Source organism: Mus pahari, chromosome 1, assembly GCF_900095145.1.
Source record: "Mus pahari chromosome 1, PAHARI_EIJ_v1.1, whole genome shotgun sequence".
Classification (NCBI taxonomy): Eukaryota; Metazoa; Chordata; class Mammalia; order Rodentia; family Muridae; genus Mus; species Mus pahari.
The window spans coordinates 35,775,051-35,792,562 of NC_034590.1; the positions used below are offsets into that span (position 1 = coordinate 35,775,051).

The 17,512-nt window shown below is 47.7% G+C and overlaps 1 pseudogene; it reads right to left on the reverse strand.

The window, feature by feature from the left end:
- Positions 1–6,450: 6,450 nt before the first annotated feature.
- On the reverse strand, positions 6,451–17,512 carry LOC110338020 (annotated as a pseudogene).

Here is a 17,512-nt window from a genome sequence, read left to right on the forward strand (position 1 = left end):
GAGGTCCTGGTAGTTGAGGGGTATAGAGGAGTCCCCAAGACCAAAAAAGAGAGAGAGCTTTCTCACCCTCAGGAATATGCAGGTGGGGAAACACAGGTTTTTGATTGACAGGAATGCTTATCTGGAGTCCATTTGACCTTCAGGAAATGACTCCCAGTCAATACCCGGAAGCTTACATGAATTTTTGTTTGTTTGTTGTCAAAGTTGATAAAAAAATTTTAGACATATTCGCATTACCATTCTTTGTAATCTGTACTAAAATCCACATTGTAGATTTGCTATCACATTGAGTGATAGCAAAAGCCTGGGGACCCCCAAAATAGATTCTGGGTTAAAAGCTTGAACATTCTCTCCAGAGGGATAGCTATATAGACCAGACAGAGATGGTTTTTAGCATGATTAAGAAGCACTTTTAACTCTATACTTTCTGACAAGCAAAGGAAATTTAAAATTTTGGACTTGGGATAATGATAATAATAGCAGTGTTTTACCAGGGCTAGATTAATAGCTTATCAGAACTCCACTGAATAGTTTCAATGACTGATCATTTGAAGTCTTAATATAGCAATAACACAGTGAGAGTGGAAGAAATTTGAAACAGTCTTAGACCTTTATAACTTGTTTACTTAAGCTTTCATAGTCTCAGACCTTGGAATTACTTGCTTAGACGACCTTTACAACTGAAACTCCAAACTTTTTCCTTCCAGATTCTAGTCATTTACCAGGAGACGCGGGTGGCTGATTACTGAGAACAGCCATCGCAAAGCAAGTTCCTTTAAGTAAAGGAATAATCTCTTTCGGTGTGAAGTCTCTCAGCAAGGCAAACTGGCTGTGTCTGCCCTTTTTATTTTTTTTAGCAGAAGACCTAACAGCCCTAGAAAGCTAGGCTGGAGGCCTAATTTTACATATGCGATGAACTAAATAGACAGTGGCTGCTTTGGGGAAGAGATTGTTTTTCTTGCCACTGTTAACCTAAAGTAACAGTGAGCCAGCAATATCATCAGAGAGCTGCGAGGAATAAATAAGAGCAGGAAGTATAATCCAAATGGCTCACATGTCAGCTAAAATGACCGAGACTTACCCACTACCTAAATGGTTACCTTTGGTTCCCATGGTCTTGATGGCGGTCTTTGGCTACCACACACAGCAGCATTATACCTTCAGCTGTTGTACAGAACAGCAAAGGAAACAAATGATGCGTACATACATTAAGAGAGTCAGATCAGGGGCTGGCTTCGGAGAGGCCTGGTTGGTTGGAAGGGAACTCACACATGCCAGTCCCAGCTTTCAGCACCAGCTGAACGACAAAATGAGCACATGACTGCTCCCAGGTGTGGTTGAGGGAGGAGGCGGGATATGCCAGCCAGGACAACTCTGTAAAGGGTACTTTTAGGGACCAAGGGAGACTGGCACCAGAGTCTGCTTAGATATGTTATATGGGCACCTCAGCCATTTGTCCCGGGGTTCTTTGAGACCTAACATACATGCAGTGCAATTATAACTATGTGGCATTGTGATACGTATAACAACAGTATTACAAAGAGGCAGGGACGAGATCTGTGAGGGCAACCCTCCTCTTGAAAGTTTCCCATGATCCTTCCTATATGTAAAATATTATTCCATTAAAATGTGTAAAATAAAAGATGTTATGATACAAGGAGAAACTGCCACAAATGTAACTGCAGCTGGATATTTTACACACTTCCAGTGGAGGCAGAAACCAAGGTTAACGCCCAGGTTGTTTTCTTGTCAACTTTACATAAACTGGAGTTATCTGGAATGAGGAATCTCCATTGAGAGAATGCCTCCATCAGATTGCTAGTAGGCAAGCCTGATTGTTGATTAATGTGGGAGGAGCCAGCCTCCTAAGGACAGTGCCACCGCCCTCCACCCTCTACGCCCCAGCCCTTCCCTGGGAAGCATTGGGGTGTGTAAGAAAGCAGGCTGAGCAAGCCATGAATAGCACGTCAGTAGACAGTGCTCCTCCACAGTCTCTGCTTCAGTTCCTGCCTCGACTTCCCCTGATGACGGCCTGAGACCCGTAAGCCGAGTAAACCCTTTCCTCCTCAAGTCGCTTTTATCACAGCAACAGAAACCTAGCTAACACTTGTAGTATAGGAAAAGTCCCAAAGACTAGTTGTTAAAACCTAGTGCCAGATGTGGTGTCACTGTGGTACAACCTTCTTGAACTGAGACCCAGAAGGACATGAGGTCATTGGAGATATGGCCCTCGAAGGGGACAGTGGGACCCTGGCCTCTTCTTGCTCTTTGTTTACCATAGGGTTCAGTTACTATAAAGAGTATTGTTTACCATGTGCCAAGAGGTGAACAGCTCTGTTTTGGAGCATAGTCTCTACCATAGAGATGTTTTGCCAAAACAATGGAAAGTCAACTAGCACAGAGCATAAAAAAAACGAAAGTTCAAAAGAAATATAAAAGCCCCAGTGAGAGCAATAAACAGCCCTGCTTTAACAGACACTGTTAGTGAAGCCACCTCCCGTCTCTGTCCAGCATGAAAATGTGTTCATATACATCAGCTGTCATGTGAGCCTTTTTGTTTTTTTAAGAGAAGAACCTTTGGTAGGAATCGATGTTAGGGTTGAGGGACAGCACTGCCTGCAGTTGTATTATATTTGAGACCCTGAGTTGAGAGTGAGAAGCTGTTGTGGTTTGAATGAGAAATGGCCTCTATTTCAGCTCCTGTATGCAAGCACTTGGTCCCCTGTAGGTGGTGCTGTCTGAGGAAACTATAGAATCATTAAGAGGCAGAATCTTGCTGAAGGAAGTAGTCGGTGGGGTTTTGAGATTTTTATAGCCTCACCTACGCCCAGTTCCTACTTTCTGAGCTCGACTGAAGATGCTGTCTTTCAGCCTTCTGCTTCAGCCATTTGGTGCCACGCCTCTTCTACCATTAAGGACTATTCCCTCTGGAACCATAGACCAAAATAAGCTCCTTCCTTAAGTCACTTTTGGTCATGGTGTTTGATCACAGCAAGAAAAAGTAACTACTACAGAGCCCAAAGCTAAGGAATACTGCTTTCTTGCATAATCCAGTAAACTTCTGGACATCTGAATCTTCTGAGATGAACTAACTGCTGAAGAAAACTTAGACACTAGCCTGGGGCAAAGTGCATACTCTGCTTGATCCAGGGGACAAAGTATGACTCAAAGCTGATGACTATAGCGGCCTCTAGGGTTCAGTCACTATAAAGAGTAGGATATATCCTGTGAAGAACCATGCCCTAGGAAGGAGGAGGGGAGGGGAGCTTACTGTGTCTTCATTATTTGATTCTTTTGTTTGTTTGTTTGTTTTGTTTTTTTGTTTTTTCAAGACAGGGTTTCTCTGTATAGCCCTGGCTGTCCTGGAACTCACTCTGTAGACCAGGCTGGCCTTGAACTCAGAAATCTGCCTGCCTCTGCCGCCCAAGTGCTGGGATCAAAGACGTGCACCACCACTGCCCAGCTCCATTATTTGGGTCTAAGAAGGACATATATGTTACTGTGTTGCCAGAAGCTTAAGATCTACAAGCATACTTTAGGTAAGACTTGAGAACTTCCCAGCGGTCAAGCAATATTCATAAACACTGACTACATATTGGCTATACAGAGGAACGAACTCTCAATAGACATCAAAAGGCAGCAAGTTTATTGAGACACAAAAACTTTAGCGCAGTTGACTACCAACAACAAAAGTGTAATCTTAAAAATACTTTGTTTTGATGGGTGGTAGTTGCATACGCCTTTAATCCCAGCACTTGGGAGGCAGAAGCAGGCGGATTTCTGAGTTCAAGGCCAGCCTAGTTGGTCTACAGACTGCGTTCCAGGACAGTCAAGGCTACCCAAGAGAAACCTTGTTTTATGATTATGGTGTTTTGCATGTATGTTCAAGTCATTTGTGCGTGCCTGGTGCCTGCAGAAAACAGTAGTGAGCATCAGCTCCCCTAGAACTGGAGTTACAGGTAAAGCCACCAAGTGGTTGCTGGGGATTGAACCTGGGTCGCTGCAACAATAGTTAAGAGCACTGTCTCTTAACCACTGTGCCGTATTTCCAAGCCCCAAAGTTGTAATTTTTTTTCTGAAGATTCATTTTTATTGTTTGTATTTGTGTATGTGTATATCACATGTGTGGAGGAGGCCAGAGGAAGGTAATGGATTGCCTGGAGCTAAAATTGTAGGAGACTGTGAGTGTCTAGGGTGGGTGCTGGGAACTGAACTTACATCCCCTGGAAGAACACAACTGGGTCTTAAACCGCTGAGCCATCTCTCCAGCATCTAAAGTTTAACTTTTAGGAGGCACTGTTTGTAAATGATAGATACCACATGTATACAGTCTGACTTTCTTAAAAACAAAAGCATTCAGCTAAGGAAATGTCAGCGGCAGGAGCCATGAAAATTCACCATCCACAAACAGGCGGATACTGCCTAGACCTCCCAGGGAGTTGAGCCTGACTGCCACTCAGACAGAAGGAAGGACCTAAAGGACAAAAGCCAACCGAAAGAAGATGAGATGTCAGCAGTGTAAACTAAATAAATGAGTAAGTGAGCAATCTGGTCTTGATACAAAAGGTTGAGGCCTGCCTCAAAAAGAGACATCCTACTGCAAGTCATGGATGGGACCTGCCTAAACTCCTCTCCTGGTTGTTGACAACCAGAGGTGCCTCAAAGCTGTAGAAAGCCAGTGGGTATATGGTCTTATGACACAGGTAGATAGCTACTCCAGGGGTGCTTTCCTCTATCTGCTGGAGTTCCAAGTGCTTGTGTGAGGAAGAGCGTAAGTCACAATGTCATCCGCTCACTCCCGTGTTTGAGCCAGTCAGGGCAGTGAACTTTAGACCCCTGTGTTGGGAAGCCTCTGCGATCAATATGTCCATCCTGAGTCCAGCCTTCTAATTTAACTGCTTGGTAATTTTGGATAACTTGGATCCGATTGTTTATCTTTGTGTCTCACCATCTCCTTTCTATCTCCTTCCAGCCATGGATTACCCAACACAGTGATTCCACAGGCCAGCAGCCATTGCGACTAACTCTCTGTCTCAACAGCTAAACGTTGATAGCTCATGGCATGGGAAGAGTGACAGAAAGCAAATAGACTCTTTAAAAGCCCTGGCTGCTTAGCCATTTAAAAGCCAGCAAGTCGGTGTGACCGACAACTCACCAATGCTGCTAATTAATGCCCTTTGCTTTTTCTTACATTTGTGAAACTTTAAAAAAAAAAAAAAAAAAAGTTTATCATTTTATTTTACTTCACACTATTAAAGATCGTTTGCAACCTTCTCTGCAACACCCAGGTTTAAGAAGTTCTTGCTATCTGCACTCATGTATTAAATAAATAAATAAATAAATAGATAGATAGATAGATAGATAGATAAATAAATAGATAAATAAATAAATAAATAGAATCTTTAAAAACCAACAACAAAAAACAAAAAAACAAAAAACAAACAAACAAACAAACAAACAAAACCAAGAAGTTCTCGCTAGAGCTGAAGCCGGGCGTACTCCCTCATTCTCCAGTGTAGAGGATTGCGCAGCAGCCAGGGGACTCGCCCACAACTGGCTCCTGGTAGGTCACGGTGACCTTGAGGCCGGACTGACTCAACCTGCATTTTCCGCTGGCACTTTGAGGACTGTGAGACTTGGTCTCCGCGGGCGGCTACTCCTGCTGCCCGCCAGACAGACAGCCACATGGGCGACAGCTGGGGAACCCCAGCATTCTGAGTGTCCTAGCCGCCCTCAGCCCCTCCCACAACCGGGGCGGGGCGTCCTAGTGCTGGTGAGTCGTTCTGGGCTGTGAGCTAGGGTTTAAATGAGGCATGCACAGAAGCCACCCGAAGTACTGCAAGGCTGAGGCCTTGAAGCCTCAAGGAATCCGGAGCTTGTTCTTCGTCCACCGTCAGGCACTGGCCTGGTCTGGACTCAGTTTTCCCTGGACTCTCCTGGACCCAGGGAAACCAAGAAGGCTCAAGGTAGCAAAGGCTGAAAAAGAGAGGGTGCTTGATGAAGTGTAGGCACCAACCTGTAAGATGAACCCCTCTCTGTGGTGAATGAAGCCTTGGAGATGGGGTTGGATGCAGAAGGATTGAAGAGAGATGAATAATAAAAGGATACAAACTGTCGTGTACTGTCCCGGCCTCTTTAGCATGTCTATCATCGTTCTTCTTGTTCTGTTCATGTTTAGGCAGTCATGTTGGAAGATTTTATGACCTTCTGACATTCCTAGGAGACACAATCTCATAGCAAACCCCCTGGTCCTCTATGTGTGTAACAACAATTAATGGGAAACGAGGCCATAAATTTGAAAGGGAACAAGAGAGGTATGTGGAGGGTTTGGAGGGGGAAGGGAAGGGAGAAATGTTGTAATTATATTATAATCTCAAAAACTAGAAGAAATCTTATTTTTTTAAGTTGGAAAATAACTTTATTTGTTCTAGGGCACTGGCCAGAGTCCCCTCAGAACTTCCGAAACTGCGTCTTGATGCCAGCAGCCTTGGTGACCTTGAACACATGAAATGGAACAGTCTAGCTCAGGGGTCCGCACTCTCCAACAGTGACAACGTCTCCGATCTGCACATCCCGGAAACGGGGAAACAGGTGCACAGACATGTTCTTGTGACGCTTCTCAAAGTGATTTTATTGTTGGATGTAATGGAGATAGTCCCGGCGGATGTCAGTGGTCCTCTGCATCTTCATCTTCGTCACTCCAGACAGGATCTAACCTCCGATGGAGACATTACTAGTGAAGGGGCATTTCTTGTCTATGGAGGGGCCCTCAATGGCTTCCTTGGGCATCTTGAAGCCTAGACTGATGGTTTTGTAATGCCCAGGGAGTTTTTCCTTGCCGGTTTCTCCCAGCAAAGTATGCTTCTTGTTTTGAAAGACTGTAGGCTGCTTTGGGTAAGCACACCCTTTCTGAATGTCCCCATCTTCCTGGCAGCCTGAGAAAAGGAGAGGTAGGCCCACTCCCGGCTTCCTTATTCCAAGAAATCTTTTTTTTTTTTTTTAGGATACAAAATAATCAGGCATAGTACAAGCTTTTTTTTTTTTTATCCCATTACTGGGGAGGCAGAGGCAGGATCTCTTTGGGTTTAAAGCCAGTCTGGTTTACACAGGAACCTACAGGACAGATAGGACTTCATAGAAAGACTGTTTCAAAGGAGAAAAAAAAAAACCTAAATAATAAGAAAAGAGAAAAAACAAATACAAAATGTCAATAATAAGTTCTGGAGACCTGCTGTAGTCTAAGACACACTAGGGTGGTAATGAGTGTGCCAATCATTCTGATTTAACATTGTTGTAATGCATCCAAGCCTCAAAACTTTTGGTTGTCTAACTGAAATATTTACAATTTTTGTTCTTCCACTGAAAGTAAATTATCAAGAAAATGACTCAAATCAGCATCTCCAACAAGCGGACCAGGAATATCAAACAAAGAAGGCAGATTGGAGCAAGACCTGGGAGCCTTGCTAGGGGGTGGGGGAATGGAAGCCAACCTAATGAATGGGGTTCACCCTGGCAAAAGATCTGCTAAGGTGTCAGAGAGGCCATATCAAAGCTCCATGTATGAACGCCAAGGAAGGCCTAGCTCCCCTACTGGCCTGGTGGCAGGCAGCCGACCAAGTTGAATCCATCCTATGGTTTGATTGCCAAGGAGAGATTCTTCCTGGTCCCTGTAGCAGGGAAGAGAAAGATCTGAATCTCTCCCTGAAGGTGACAGGGCAGTCTGGTGTGGTACCCCAACAGCACAGAGCCCCACAGACTGGGAGGTACCCAGAAGTGTCATCTCCGAAGGATCTAGAAGGATCAGGCAAGCAGATAGGCTCAGGTCTAGAAGTGTATCCATCATTAACGGGCTTGCTTGGCTGCCAGAGGCTATGCCAGTTTCTCCCTCTGCTGGGAGAGGCAGCAGCTTGAGCAGTTTCCCGTCCCCCTTGGTGTTCAGAGCTGTTGTCTACACAGAGGCATGGGTCACCACCAGCCTGAATTCTGCTTCCCTAGCCCAGGCATATGACCAGGGCTGGGTTCAAGTGGCAACACTTAGACAGACCATAGGGACCATAGGGACTTTGATGCTCTGCACTCCCTGGTCCTCTAATCCAGAAGCCACTGATCACCTTGTGGGAGTGCTGGACCAAGATAAAGACCAAAATGTACAGGAACTGGAAGAGAATTGTTGAGAGAGTGAAGGGGGATAACCACCTCGAGTGCATCTGGAGCTCCTGGGTTCAATGTTACAAAGCCACTGTGTTTATGCTTTGTGTGTTACTTTGTAACAGCGTTGTGAAATGGTAGAATGACCAATTGGCTTGGATAGTATGTCCCTAGAATTCCAGAAGCTGTCCTTTCCCCCAGAGACCATCCTGCTAGTGGAAAACAAAACAAAACAAACAAACAAAAAACAAGTTCTTTGGCCTTGGTGTGGAGGCTGGAAATACAAACTCTCATCTACTGGGGTGTGTCTACCACAGCATGTCCCCTCCAGTACCTTATCCTCTCCTGACCTTCGCTCCTAAGTCTTGTAGGTCAAGGGGCGGGAGGGGGGGGGGAGGTCATGACAGGCAGAAATTCCTCTACTGTCTGGTGGCCCCTGGATCAGCTAATTTGGGTTCCTTAGCATACAAAGGAGGAGAAGGTGAGCCACGTCCCTCTGTACAGTCAGGGTGCTGTTGGGAACAAGGAAGCAGGTCTTCTCAAGAAAACATAAGTAAAGTGGGATTTCCTAAGCTGCTGGAGACCCCAGCCTGTCCATGTGGAAGCACAGAACCGCTCCCTGCTGCCTAGATGGTCTGACTTCAGTAGAGGTCTTCAGATACTGGCTCTCTGTCTGTGGCTCGGCTGCCTGTTGGCAGTTCTGGCTATCTTAGGCCAGCAGCCTCAGACCACAGGTTTACAGGTCCAGCCATGGAGGTCTTGAAGGTAGAGTTGCCAGAGAGAACATAGAAAAGCTTCCCCAAACCTTCAGGATATGTTTTGACTACATCATTGCAATGTTTATTTCAAATTCAAATACAACAAACCATCCAACAATTCTATTTGCTAAACCCTGGCAGCCGTAGTCAGGAAAGGCCCAGTGTGGAGGATGGTTAGAGTGGGAAGGATGAATTACCTCCTGCCAGCTGTTTTCTGAGGTCACCCCTGTGTGTACCTGCCCCCACTGATGCCGCTAAAGCCAACCCAGCAGCACCCCATGCACAGTGGGGAGCTACAGTCCTTACAGAAGAAACACCAGAGCAGACCATGATACGGAACAAAGACAGAGAAAAGGCAGCAAGCAGCTCCCACTGCCCATTGGGACACAGCCACCTGACAGCCACCACCTTGTCTCTTTGCAGATGACTGCTCCCAGCAATGATTGTGTGAAGCCACACAGTAGCCTCGGTGCTTGTTCTGAAGCTAGAGCAAACCTGGAAACTGGTCCAGGACTGTTGCTCCATCTATGTAAGTATCCAGGAGGCAATCATTCAGACCCTTGGAGGCAAGGATGCTGTTGGAGACAGGGATGCTGCCTCACACACCAAGAGGTGCTCCAAGGGAGGTAAGACCTCTGGACATCGTGCACTCTACACCCTTAGACCCAGTGCTTGCCTGAGTGATCTAAAGGTGCCCAGACCTGGGGTAGCTGAATTCCTCCCAAAGGCTAGAGGCCTGTGCTCCAGGACAGTGGGCTGGATAATTGGTTCCTTTCACATGGGAACCTGCCAGGCTAGCTACGATTTAAAATGATGGTTCAAGCCAGGGAGATGGTAAAGGCACTTGTCACCAAACCTAATGCCCTGAGTTTGAGCCCCAGAGCTCACATGATACAAGGAGAGGAACAATTCCTACAAGTTATCCTCAGACATGTACATGTACATAGGTGCACATACACACAATGTTAAATATATATGTGGTTTTTTGTTTTTGTTTTGTTTTGTTTTGTTTTTGTTTTGCTTTGCTTTTTGTTTTTGTTTTTGTTTTTGTGATTAGTTGGTTTGTTTTTGAGACAGGGTTTCTCTGTATAGCCTTGGCTGTCTGGAACTCACTCCATAGACCAGGCTGACCTCAAATTCAAAGACCCACTTGCCTCTGCCTCCAAAGAGCTGGTGGTACTAAAGGCATGTACTACCACCACCAAACAGAAAATATCTACTTGTAAAAGGGCTTAGTCCTCAGGTTCTTTTCTGATAGGCAACGCCGTCACATGGCATGGAATAAGAGGACTCCGTGGCCACGGGGCAAGAGGGGCCCCAGACTATCCTCTCTGGACAGGTTTGTGGTTTCTTCCTAGGAAGTGAATATTCTGCAAGGTCAGAGACTCCTGTCTTCTGCATGCCCTCTCCCACCTGCACCCAGACATGCTGGGCCTGGAGGTTAAGGCAGCCTGGAGGCCAGAGTGCTGCATGAATTACCAGCACATCCACCCTGCACTCCTACCATGTGAAGTTATGGTGAGCAGATGTTCCCAGATGTGAGCAGGCTGTCAGTTGTACATGGGATATCTCCCCACCCTCCATTTAGAAGAAAAAGGCTCAGAAGGGCTATCAGTGCAATAAGCCGCCACACAGACTCAAGGTCTCAGAGGTGCAGTCTCTAGCTATACCTGGGACTTCAGAAATGCTTCAGCCATTAAGAAACTCCAGGCTAAGGGCAAGAGACTGGCCCCCAAGGTTCAGTGCATACGGTACAGCCTGAGGTGAAAAGCTCCTCCTTTCCAGAGTGCTTGTGTTTGACTGGTGGAGCATAGGTGCACAGGGCTAAGTGCTGGGGGCCCTTGAGACCCCACAAACACAGTGCTTTTGAGACCCCACAAGTGCGATTTGTGGTTTTATTTGCCAGACCTCAGTCTGAGACCCAATCAGAACCAAGTGCTGGCTCAGTGGATGACTGTCAGTAAAAAGGAGAGTGTATCAATCAGGCAATCTGTAATTCTGTGGGATGGGTGTTGGTTCAGGATAATGATATCAAGTGTGTGCATGCACGCATGCACTCAAAAATCACCATACGTGAAAAATGTGTGGAGTACCATTAGTCTGCTGATTGTCTACACCCAGCTTAGCCGCACACACTGCACAGGGATGATTGACTGTTTCCTCTACTGGTCTCTAGTTCTTGGCTGTATCAGCTCAAAGTCGGGGCCCAGCATCATGAAAAGGGATTATAACACATACCACTAGCCTGAGAAAAAGTCCAAAGTCACTATTCAGTGTATTGTTTCTATTGAATTCACACACTATGGCTCAATCAGACCACTGGTATGTGTATGTACAGACATCTACAGGGACAGACAAACATGTACACACATGCCAACGGAAAGTCATCACCTGTAGGCTGGATGCAGATTTTTCTTGAAACTTGTATCATTTTGTAGACATAACACATGTGGTGTGTGTGTGTGTATGCGTGTGTGTTTCTATATGCACATATGTGTATAGGTTTTTCAGGTAACTTGTATTACTTCTGGTGTGTCAGCTGCTGAGCCTGTGCTTTCACTCCAAGAGAAAGAAAATGTTAATAAACCAAAAACCCCCTGGCTTCTCAGGAAATAAGCTGGCAGGATTTTTAGCAAGAGCAAGCAGGATCTGAGCCAGTGTTGAAGGGCCTGTGAACTGACTGCCGGAAGGGCTTGGGCGTGGGAGGCAGGAAGTCAGTCTAGCCTCTCTGCCTTTGGCACCCTAAGCAGCTTGGCCTTCTTAAGCAGTTAGTTACCTGTGAAGTAATCAGAGCCAGCTCCTGTGACCTGTCTGTGATGAAACCGCCTCATATGAGGACCCAGACGTGACGCCAGGGCTCTTCCTCACACCTTACACACCAGCCCAAGCTGTTCCCACAACCCTGTGACAAAGTCCCCTTAGAAGCAGCCCCACCCTTGTGCCCTACAACACACCAAAGGAACACCACAGACAAAAACCTTGAAGCAAAACACACCGGGGCTGAGCCCATCCCCCCTTAGCATGTATAAGATACACACAGGAAGGAAGTGGCTGGCTGATTCAAGGAGGCAGGGCTGCAATGTCTCCAGGAAGGAATATTTTCCGACCAGTTCACCCTGCCTGTGGTTTTGAACAAGATTTCAGACATAGCTCTAGCCAGTCCCCAGGCCCCTGCTGCGTCCCTCCTGGACCCCCCACCAACATGGGCAGCAGCTGCTGTCTAGACACAGCAATGAGGGTGGGTGCCCATGCAGGAAGTCATCCAGCAGGCTGCTCTGCTCGATGGTCTTGGAGTTGGAAGCAAGCAAGAGAGGCCCAAGCTGCTTGTGGTGGGAGCAGGAAGGGATAAGCCCTGCCTGGTGGGCAGGGAAGAGGGCATCCCCCTGTCTCTTGCTGGGTACTCCCGGAGATGACTCATCAGCAAACCTGGTTTTGGTTTCTGCTCATAACTAGCTCCAGGTCTCAGCAGATCCAGCTCTGAGCTCCAGGGTCTCTCCAAACAGGACCCTCCCTGGATCAGAAGTTTTTTTCTCTGTGTCTGAGCCTGGGAGGGCTTACAGGAAGGATCCAATTCTGAGCTCTTCCATCCCCTGCCCTTCTGTGTCCAAAGCTTCCCCTCTGTTAGAGCTCTTGTTCCAGGGTAGGCAAGAACACTGGGGCACCTCCCACCCTGCCATGGATGCTGGCACTCTGTCCTTCCTCCCTGTCCCCTGCTCAAGTCCTATCTGGTGTCTAGTTCCGGGTCAGCTTTAGCAACTTTCTGGACTCTCCAGATGGAAAGTCCCTCTTTCTTACTGCCTCTGATCTGACACCATAACCAATGGCAACTATGTATCCAGCGATGTGAGTCCAAATGAGTCACTTCATCTTGCTGAGCTTTAGTCCTACATCTGTAGGGTAGGCATGTTGAGAGATGCCAACAGAGATGAAGCAACGATAGTGAAGCAAGCAGCTGAGCACCTAGGGCTGGTCCAGGACCCAGGCAGACGCTAACACCAGGGCAGAGGGTGCCGAGGGGGTCCTTCTTTCAGGCAGTGGCCACTCCCCTCCCTCAATCAGATTAGTCAATTCCCCCACATCTCCAGCCACAGTCTTGCCTGCATATGGTAGGTCTGACATATAGTCGAGGGCCAGGAGACTCCACGTAGAGGAAGGCAGGCAAAACCCCAGAAGAGCCAACAACCTCTCCCATAGAGAGTAAGAGCAGATAGAGAGCAGATGGAGCCTTTACTGTTAGGGGCTGCCTGGGCCAGACACCCATTTCACAGACTACAGGTGCCAGTCAGTGAGGCCCACACAGGAACAGGGCTGTGTCCTCCATAGAGAGCTTACAGCTAAGCTCTCAGAGTGGGTGTCATTGAAGTGCCATTCCCCAGGACAACAAAGCCTGCAGGTAGGGAGGCTTCTTGACTGGCGACAGTCAGAACAGAGCTAGAAGTCATGGGCTTGGCCTTGGAACTGAGTAGCTGGAGCCCTTTCTCCTAGACTGTCCTTGCCTGTGAATGGACAGCAACAGGTTACAAATCTGAAAGCCAGGGAAGGAGAAACCCAGTCCAATGTTCCAGGACTCTTTTTTTTTTTTTTTTTTTTTTGGTTTTTCGAGACAGGGTTTCTCTGTATAGCCCTGGCTGTCCTGGAACTCACTTGGTAGACCAGGCTGGCCTCGAACTCAGAAATCCGCCTGCCTCTGCCTCCCGAGTGCTGGGATTAAAGGCGTGCGCCACCAGGCCCAGCTGTTCCAGGACTCTTAAAGGGATCAGAGGATTGTTGTTTTGGTCCATACCTGGGTGACCAAATTCTCTTGGTGGTTTAAGAATAAAGGTCATGCCGGGCAGTGGTGGTGCAAGCCTTTAATCCTAGCACTTGGGAGGCAAAGGCAGGCTGATTTCTGAGTTCGAGGCCAGCCTGGTCTACAGAGTGAGTTCCAGGACAGCCAGGGCTACACAGAGAAACCCTGTCTTGAAAAACACAAACAAAACAAAACAAAACAAAACAAAAAGTCATATAGGCACATCTTTCTATGAGTGGAGCCTGACCTGTGACCTATGAAGACACCAAATCTGGCCACCACCCAGCACCAGGACCCAGTGCTCTCTGGACTTGCCATTTGGACTCTATAGTGACAGCACCTGTGTTCAGGCACGCTGCAGCCAGCATGTAGGGAGAGGCAGGCGGCCCATACTGTCCACCAGAATGCTCTACCGCTGTGTATAGAGGAGTTGCCAAGGTCATTTAAACCTTCCAGGCAGGGTCTCAGGATCAGGGCTATGTAGACATGCAAGCCAGGCCCCAAGAGTGATAATTCCCTCTAGTGAGACAAGCCAGGCACCGTGCCAAAACAGATATACTGCTCAGAATCCCAGGTCAGAGGTCCATTGGATATTTCTGCAGAACCAAGAGTGTGAAGATGCCAGGCCCTGAACAGACCAATACACCTGGCCTCGACCTTAGTGGAGGGAATTGATGGCGTCTCTGTGTAGCATTCTTGGAGTAAGATGTAAGAGTCTTGCCTGTTGCCTCCTGAGGCTAGAAGCAATAAGGTTTGGACTTAACCTTCCCTATGTAAGCTACACTGATTCCATATTTCCAGTTGTCATGGCAGACCTGTGTGTTATCCTTCAACCCTCGGAGTAAGTCCAAAACCTCAACCTGTACCCAAGGCCTGTTAGTCCCAGCTGGGAAGAGCCGTGCCCACTGGTCCCATTGTAACTACCCAAGGACATTAGTCGTGGCTTTCCTGTCCCTCTCTTCTGTACCACCAGTTTTCCATTTCTCCAAGACTGCCCTCAACACTTTATGTTTAAGTTGACCCTCCATCTTCCTCTTCCCCTGGGGCAGAAGAGCAAAGATCAGATGTTCCCCACACTGAAGTGCCTCTATACACCTTTGTCTTGATCTGAGAACACTCTGCCAGGAAGGGGGGGGGCAGAGATGAGGAGCAGACAGGGAGTTCGTGGGTCAGATGTGAGCCTGAACCCTGGAGAGCAAGCGGAGACCCTGGGTGGAAGAAGCTGCTCCAAGCTCTGGGATGTGAGATGGTCAGAGGCCTCAGGACAGAGGAAGGGTGGCAGGAAGCGGCCCTGGATCAGCAAGGGCTGAGAGGATTCAGCGTAGCACTTGTTAGAAAGACACTTGAGGCCTTAGCAAGGCAGAGAGGCAGAAAGCTAGGACTTCTAATTCTGCCTTTGTGGTTCCCCCTCCCAGACCAGGCATCTCAGTATCAGTGTGAACTTGCTTTGGGCTGAGCTCTGCTCCCAGGTCTCCTCACAGATCATGAAAGCCATACTGGATAGGACCAGACAGCTACAAAGCAACTTTACTGAACTTCAGAAAAATGCTCCAGAATTTTCATAAGAACTCAGAAGAGCGGGCTGGTGAGTAAGAGCACTGACTGCTCTCCTGAAGGTCCTGAGTTCAAATCCCAGCAGCCACATGGTGGCTCACAACTACCTGTAATGAGATCTGATGCCCTCTTCTGGTGTGTCTGAGGACAGCTATAGTGTACTTAGGTATAATAATAAATAAATCTTTGGGCCAGAGCAAGCAGGGATTGAGTGAGCAGAATTGACCAGAGTGAGCCGGGTCAACCTGAGTGAGCAGAGGTCCTAAAATTCAATTCCCAGCAACCTCATGAAGGCTCACAACCATCTGTACAGCTATGATGTACTCACATACATAAAATAAATCTTTTTTTAAAAAATCAGAACAGTGAGGGCTATCTAGCCTGTGTGAAGCTCTGGGACTGAGCCCCAATATTATAAAAAGACAGACAGACAGATTGGGAAGAAGGGAGGGAAGGAAGGAGAGGGGAGGGAGGGGAGGAGGCAGGCAGACAGGATGACAGGCAGGGAGGGAGGGAGGCACGTAGGCAGACAGGCAGACACATAGAGAGAGGGGGAGAGAAAGAAGGGAAATAAATAAATAGGTGCAATGTTTCTACAGGCTGTAATCCCCAATAATTGTGAGGCAGAGGCAAAAAAAGAATTACAGAAGTCCATTGCCAGCCTGGGCTGCACAGTGAAACCCTGTCTCGAAACCCAAGACTGCTTGGTGGGTAGAAGTGCTTGCTGTATATGAATGGCAATCTGAGCTCAGACCCCAGAACCCATGTGACAAGCCAGGCACATGAATCTTCCTGTAACCTCATTGCTGTGGAGAGGGGTAGAAACAGGAAGACTGTCAGGGCTAGCTAGCTGCCAGCCTATGTTGGCAAACCCTGTTACCTAAGGATTAATGTCTACCATGTCTGAATAGCTCCTCTGAACTTGGTGCAAAATGGAGGACTCCCTTTTCCAGCAGGGGTTCCTCTTCTCTGACCTTGTCTGGGGACCCCGACTCCCCACGCCATCTACCCAAGGAAGGACACATAGCCCTAGGAAAACCTACAAGTTCACCTTCCTCTTTCCCAGTAAGAACCAACCCAGCAAGTACCTGGGATTCCTGGAATGCCTCTCCATACAAATGAGGTATTGACTCTACTTTAGACTCTAGCCAGTGATTTTTACATTCACCCTGAAAACTCCTTCCCACTCTTCAAGGCTCGTATAGAGACCTTGGTCACCCTGAATAAAGTGTATGTGTACAAGCTAAGATCATCTAAGATGATCCCCACCCTCCCCACCCTTGTACTCACTCACAGCAGCACTAGGATCCTGCAGACCCCACCTGTCTCAGAGTCCTCTTCGTCCTTCCAGCCAGGTGTGCTGTGACACCTGGACACCCTGAAGGAGGAAATGGAGGATGTAGAACCACAACTGGACCCCAACGCATACCACAAGCCTAACCAAAACTCTGTGAGCTTCAGGTTCATGGAAAGACTTTTGCCTCAAAGGAATGAAGGAAGCACAGAGTGACGGAGGAGGACATCCGATGCCCTCTTCTGGCATCTGCGTGTGCGCAAGCACACGTGCACCCACCATGTTCATACACCACACACAGGCACACATGAAGTAAGCAAGTACGTACACAAACAAATTCAAACAAAACAGAGCAACAGCTGCAGAACCCCAAGTGTGAACACAGATATTTACCGGGCAATGAAAACGGACATCACAAGAAAGGGCCAATAGCCAGTCCAATGGGCTGGTTCAAAGCCCATCACAGACAGCAGAGGGCAGAGACCGGTGGCCAGCCTTATGGATAGAGGAGTGGAAGGCAGTTATCCTTGGATACATGAAAGATCCAGGGAAAAGCCTCATCCCCACCCCCCACCCCCGGCAACCATTCTCCTGGAGGCTTCTGTGCTTCCTCTCTTCTCCCTCCTCCTCTCCAGTCTTCCTTACTGAGAAATATGTAGACATTCAGAAGCATCTTTTGAATTTGGGCCTTCAGCTTAGCCGGTTTTGTAAAGCAAACACCGATAGAGCCAGGGCAGATAGAACATCCCGCTGCCTCCATGTTCCCTTCTCTGCCACCCTGCCGCCTGCAGCCTGGACACCATGCTACCACTCCCTTGAGCTGCTTGGCAAATTTCCACATCACACCTTCTGAGGTCATAGGGCATCCAGTGGACAGTGCTATTATCTATATACCTGGCAGCAGCTACTACTGCTGCTGCACTGCGGCTGCTTTTCCTCCTCTTCCTCCTCTTCCTCTTCCTCTTCCAT